The sequence below is a fragment of the Mustela erminea genome, chromosome 8, assembly GCF_009829155.1.
Source record: "Mustela erminea isolate mMusErm1 chromosome 8, mMusErm1.Pri, whole genome shotgun sequence".
In the NCBI taxonomy this organism is placed as follows: Eukaryota; Metazoa; Chordata; class Mammalia; order Carnivora; family Mustelidae; genus Mustela; species Mustela erminea.
Window position 1 is genome coordinate 9351507 of NC_045621.1, and position 6671 is coordinate 9358177.

The window sequence follows — 6671 nt, forward strand, 5'->3', positions numbered from 1 at the left end:
CAATCAATCAATCAATCAATCAGGAACCTCTGGGTTGGTTAAAACATGTGGCCCCTAGGGAGAGTGGCTCACTCAGAAAGCATGGAAGCTCTGGTTCCCCTTCCCTCATATCTTGCCCTGTGCATTGCTTCCATCTGGGTGCTCAGGAGATATCCTTTCATAATGAACTGATAATCTAAGGATGTACTGAGTAGAGATGCTGGGGAATGTGCAATATGTCCGAAGAACTTCAGCACGGCATTATTACAGCAGGACGATCGCATCTACATATATCTATCTTGTCAACAGATCATAAAGGCTGTACTGATGGTTTGAGATGAACTGATCTTGCCCTGAGCACCCTTCAGTTAAACATCAGATTCCTCTTTTTTTTTTCCCCTTCAGATTCCTCTTTTATAGGTTTTCTTGTCTTTTGAAGATGCTTGAAAAAGTGAGAGGATGTGAAGATCTGTTACTAGAAAAACAAAAACAAAAATGAAGGCATACTCAGCCAGAAATCGGAGTTCTCTAAGATTCAGTAATATAGAGATGGACAATCATACAGAACTCAGTAACATGCATTTTTTAAGACAGATTTTATTTATCTGACAGAAAGAGAGAGAGAGAGAGACAGTGAGAACAGAAGCAGGGGGAGTGGGAGAGGGAGAAGAGGCTCCCACCTGAGCAGGAAGCCCAGTGAGGGACTCAATCCCAGGACCCTGGTATCGTGACCTGAGGCAAAGGCAGACACTGAACCAACTGAACCACCCTGTTGTCCTGAATATTTGTAGTTTGCTCTCTCTCTCATTTTTAAAAAAATCTTTAAAAAATAAATTAAAAATACAAATTACCAATTTTAAGTACTGCCAGCTATAATTTTGACTAGCTATTTTTGTTTTTTTCTTTATTTTTTTTCTTTCTTTCTTTATTTATTTGACAGACAGAGATCACAAGTAGGTGGAGAGGCAGACAGAGAGAGAAGGAAGCAGGCTCCCCGCTGAGAAGAGAGCCTGACGTGGGGCTCGATCCCAGGACCGCGGGATCATGACCCGAGCTGAAGGCAGAGGCCTCAACCCACTGAGCCACCCAGGCGCCCCTGTTTTTTTTCTTTTCATATAACTATTTTACTGTGCTTTGAATCTCCAGACCATTTTCCCGCATTTGGGTAAAATATTTAGCATGTTGTAAACTTACTAACTTATAAAAAGAGTATGAGATTTCTTGAGTGAAAAAAAAAAAGCAAAAGAAATTTTAAAGTGGTAAAAACCTGTAAAAATATTCTGAGAAAGGCTAAAATCTCAATGACCTGATGCTTACACAAAATGCTTGTTTCGTTTGAAACAAGAATAATGAAACTGGTTTTGTTACCTGAGGGAGACGGCTCAATATAACAGAAGACAAAGTGCACTCTCCAATTCATTTGTTTCTTTTCTGTTAAGAAAAATAATCCCAAAAGTAAAAGGAAAAAATATAAGAGGGAAATGGGCTTAACTGGAAATGAATTGAGTAATTGATAGCGCCTAGTGAGGGCAGGTGTCCTGGTCTAAACCAACCACATCCCAGTTGCCAACAGAACTTGCTAATGTAACAAAAGCACCTTTATTTTTTTCTTTTTTTAAGATTTTATTTATTTGAGAGAGAGGCAGTGAGAGAGAGCATGAGCAAGGAGAAGGTCAGAGGGAGAAGCAGACTCCCTGTGGAGCTGGGAGCCCGGTGCGGGACTTGATCCCGGGACTCCCGGATCATGACCCGAGCCAAAAGCAGTCGTCCAACCAACTGAGACACCCAGGCATCCCACAAAAGCACCTTTAACTGCAGTCTCAACAAAATGTGCTGCCTGTGGAGGACACAAGAGTTGGAAGATCTGAACCTCATACCATATGCAAACTGACTAAAGAAATAATACTGCACACCAAAAAGAGAAGACAGGAGAATAGAAACTGTATTTCAGGTTTTTAAAATAATAATCTTAATGTAAAATATCCTGTTTTCACATATTATAGAAATACCACAGAAATCCTAGTATTTCAGCTTTTTTAGCAGTTCAGTGCTGAGAGGAAGATACATAGAAACAATTATAATACAAAGTGGTTAGAATAAATATATTTGTGGGATTTAGGACTGTACAGAAATATCAAACCATGCTATCTATAGCTATATATAATTCCCAGGGTGAGATTTTTTGGGTGGGGTAACATTGGATCAGTTTCATAGGATGAAGGAGGAATTAGCCAGATGAACGGGAGTAGAGATAGACGAATAGGAAAGAGGACCCTCTAGGAAAAGAGGACAGTTTAGGCAACAAACACTACAGTGTCTGTAGAAGAAATTCTGTGACTAGATGCCACAGTGTGTAGCAGGGAGTTGCAAAAGAGGAATTCTAGGATTGGATAAGAGGCTGGTTATGTTACCAGGGAGACCCATTTTCTTGATAAATTCTGAATGTCCTGAACTAAAAATGTCTGAATCTGGAAAGCTGAGATGAGCCCCTAAACTCTGTTGTTATCCTTTGTGGGCCTTTCCTGGGTAGTCAATTATCCTCTTTTCTCTTGTTCACATTTCTGGTTTGAATCACTATTTCAAGTTTTGAGTTCTCACTGACTCTAATTGAGCTGTTTAAAAAAAAATAGAGTTCTAATATTTTAGTATTACAAAGTTGCTGCTTCCTCTTTCAAGAAGTCATAGAGTACAAAGCAGCATTCTGATGCAAGGTCAGAAGACAAGTGTTCCCTTGCGGGCTGTGCTGCTTTCTAGTTTGTGCAAGTTACTTATTTTTAAACCTGTTTCCTACGTTCGTAGTGTGTGAAGGACTGGATCAAAAGGGCTACATTGCACCCCTCAGATGTACACATATCAACCCACATTTCCTCCTCGGCTACCTAAAACCCAGCTCTGTGGGGCTTGAGAGTAGGGAGGTGTTACCTCTATGCTTCTTAGACACTGGCACCAGCCAAGCAGTGGCCTCCACTCAGAGATCTAGGTCGCAGCATTTTGGGACTAAGTTTCTAAGTTCTGATAACCCCAAATTCCTCCTTGTTCCCTCAGCAGGAGGGGAGTGTGCAGAAAAGTCAGGCCTGCCTGCTAGTCTTTGAAAGGCTTGCTTACAAGTTTGGCCTTTGGCTGGCATTTGGAGACCTGTATTTCGGGTAAGTTTTCACCATTTCCAGAACTGATAAGACTTGCTGTTCTTAAACTGTACAAGCAATATGGTTTATGCTGAGCATCAATTTTCATTGAGTCTGGAATTTGAGTACATGACAGAGAATGCTTATATGATCAGCCCTCAATAAAAACCCTGGACACTGAGTCTCTAATGAGCTTATCTGGTTGGTGGCATTTCACACGTGGTGAGAATTGTCAGAAGAATTAAGCATGTCCTGTTTGATTTTATTTCACAGGTAAAGGACCCTTGGAAGTTTTACCCAGTTCCCCCAGATATCCCACATGCTCTTTTTCCCTTTACTCATTTTGCTTAATATCCTTTTGCTGTAATAAATTATAGCTGTCAATACAACTATATGTTGAGTCCCTTGAGTCTTCTCAGCAAATCATCAAACCTGCCAATGGTCCTTGGGACATGCGGTGATACCTACTTCTTTCTTATATCAGTATCCACTTTTCATCACCATGGTTCTGCAATCCCTGTTTAACAACATTCTTTTATTAAATATTATATATATACATATATATGTAACAAAATGTCTCAAACATACATTAAAATCAGATATATTATAAACTCGCCATCATCCAGATCAATAATTATCAACAAACGATCAACTTTGTTTTATCCACTCTATTTCTACACTCTCCATTGGATAATTTTAAAGCATATCACAGACATCTTATTTCACTTGTCAAAGCTTCAGTATAAATCTTTACTTAAGTAGAGATTTCACTTGCATTTCTTAGTCTTGTATATGTCTTTTTATATTTAGTTTGTTCAAAATAAAATTTTAAAAATGCCTCTTAAATCTTTTAAACCTAATCAATATGAATGGTAGCCACACTTATGGTAAACACAGCATAATGTATAAACTTATCCAATCACTGTTGTGCACCTGAAGCTAATGTAACATTGTGTATCAGTAACACTGAAAGGAAGAAAAAAAGGGGGCACTTGGGTGGCTCAGTCTGTTAAGCCTCTGAGACTCTTGGTTTCAGCTCAGGTCATGATCTCAGGATCGTGAGGCCATGTGGGGTTCTGAGCTGGGAGTAGATTCTGCTTAAAATTCCCTTTCTCCTTCTGCCTCTCCCCTTCTCCCTCTCTTAAAAAAAAACAAAAAAACAAAAAAATAAACTCTGCCTCCTTTCTCCTTTTTTTTTTTTTTAAGAGAGAGAGCATGAGTAGGGGTGAGGGAAGAGGGATAGAAAGAAAAAATCCCAAACAGACTCCATGCTCAGTCCACAATAGCCCAATGTGGGGGCTTGATTCCATGGCCTCAAGACTATGACCTGAACCAAAATCAAGAGTCAGATAATCAATCAACTAAGCTACCCAGGTGCCCCATCATTCCTCCTTTGGTATTTGACATTTGTTGAAGAAATTGGGTCATTCTAAAAGATTTCCAATATTATTTGGGAGATTGAATCTTCTTGGTGTCATTTACCTTGTTCTTCTATCCCCTGTTTAAATTGGCTTATCTAAAAGCTTGACCAGATTCAGATTCAATTATTTTGGCAAGAATATTTAACATAGTATTGTGTCAAATATATTCTTGACAGCATAGTTGGTTTGGTCTCTAAGAGACTGTCTCTCACAGATCTCTGCTGAGGTTTCATTTACTACCAATCTTTCCATGTTGATAGCTCTTTTAACCCCCAATTTATGGAAGCACTGTCATCTACTGAAACTGAGCCAGAGTTTATTATCACCTTTAAGCTTATGACATTATTTCCTTTGCTAATAAGTCAAATGAGTACCATGCACTGTCACCTGTTACAAAGATTGTTTCGTTTGCCTTAAAAAACCTTTTTTATTGGAAACTATATTCAATTAGGTGACCCAATTCAGTAGGTATTTTCATATGTCTTGGAAGAGCTGAATGAGAAAATGTCTGACAAATTTAATAAAAGGCCTTATATTAAGTACATAAGCATATCATGTATTGTACAGAAAAATTAATTAGGTTTAATAGGCCTTCTAGTTAACAATACCAATAGTTTGAAATAGAACTTAGTAGGCGGCAGCGGTGTAATTTTCTAGACAGCTGGTTTTTGAGCAGGAGAGTAATATGATAAAAATGTGTTTTAAGGAAGACATTACTGGAAATACTTAAGAAGAGCATGCATTCTGTACTTGAAGGTTATCTAATATAGAATTGTTTATATGCAGCTACGTAACCACCTCGATCAACAGGTACATCCTGTTATACTGAAAAGTGTTTGACAAACTTTGTAGCTGGTGATTTCAACTCACTCCCTAAAGCATGACTGCAATGAACAATGCAAGAGTAGAAAAAAAAAAAACACCAAATTGCCTATATCAATATTTATATCACCTCCCCAAATAATCATACATATACACATTAGCTGGAATATTTCTGTTAATGTAAATTAGATCAAGTCACTGTTCTGACCTCTAAACTTGCATGACTTCCCTTCACACTTAGAATAAAATCCAAAGTTGGTACCATGGCCTCCCAAGCGCTATGATAAAGCCCTCACTACCTCTGACCTCATGTCCTACCTCTCTCCTCCTATGACTCAAAGACCGTGCTCTTCGTAAAACAGGGTCAGACTGTTTCTGTTTGGGGCCTTTGCACTTGGTATTTCACCAGAAGTTCTTTTCTCCCCAAATACTCATACAGTCCCTCACTTCATTTAGGCCTTTGCTCAGTATCACCTCCTCAGAGGCCCATCTGACCACCCCACACAGATTAGCACCCTCCCTGCCCCCTCTCCACCTCATTACCCCGCTTTTTCTTTTCTGTACAGGTGCCCAGCAGTTGTTGGCTCTATCCAGTCAACCCTCTCACGGAGTCCTCACAACTGTGTTCAGTAGGCAGTACTGATAGTCGGTTTATAGAAAACGGACAATGGTTGAATAAGGACCTGGGAACAAAGGGGAGGAGAAAAGGACGTCAGGATTTGATGACTTGATTTCTGAAATGGGTAAATTAAAGCAAAGTCGTCGGGTGTGTCCGGACTATGGGGAACCCACACTGCCCACGAACACCAATTAGAAAGTTGGCCACACAAAAAGGCAGGCAAAGAGAACGGAGTCTCTTCCCTAAGGACATGACCTCACGTTACCCTCGCAACAACCTCCTGGGTGAGCGCCGGGCATGTGTTAGACAATCATTAAACAGCGAGACTCCGGAGCCGGACTTCGCAGCCAGGAGCGAGGGCGGTCCGGCTCGGCACTCACCGGTTTGGACAGTTACGTAATTAACACCCAGAACCTCGAGCTTCCTCCCACCCCTGGGCTGGGCTCTCGTGCCGAGCCTCGCCACCACAAACAGCAGCCAAGAGAACCGGGTCGGTTGGTGAATCCGGGGACGAGTCCCAGCGCGGGAGGTGGGGAGGGCGCTCACCGCGCGTCTTGTGAAAAAGGCGCCTGAGCGCGCGGCTGCAACGAGCGGCCAGCCCCGCAGAGGGGTGTGTCCGAGCGGCCCTGCGCTCCCTCTGATTGGCCAGGAGGATGACGACAGCGTTTACAGTAGGCCTTACAGGAAGTGGGAGCTTGCGTCAGC

At 41.1% G+C, this 6671-nt stretch overlaps 1 long non-coding RNA gene across 3 annotated transcripts; it reads right to left on the minus strand.

Moving 5' to 3' along the window:
* Positions 1-1085: 1085 nt before the first annotated feature.
* On the minus strand, positions 1086-6560 carry LOC116597015. 3 transcript variants are annotated; one of them, XR_004288435.1, is made up of 3 exons: positions 6232-6560; positions 5891-6030; positions 1086-1410 (listed from the first exon to the last, which is right to left on the minus strand). It is a non-coding gene; the product is annotated as an uncharacterized LOC116597015 (long non-coding RNA). The 3 variants fall into 3 exon arrangements; XR_004288434.1 differs by lacking the exon at positions 1086-1410 and adding an exon at positions 1723-1816; XR_004288436.1 differs by lacking the exon at positions 1086-1410 and adding an exon at positions 1825-3621.
* Positions 6561-6671: the final 111 nt, after the last annotated feature.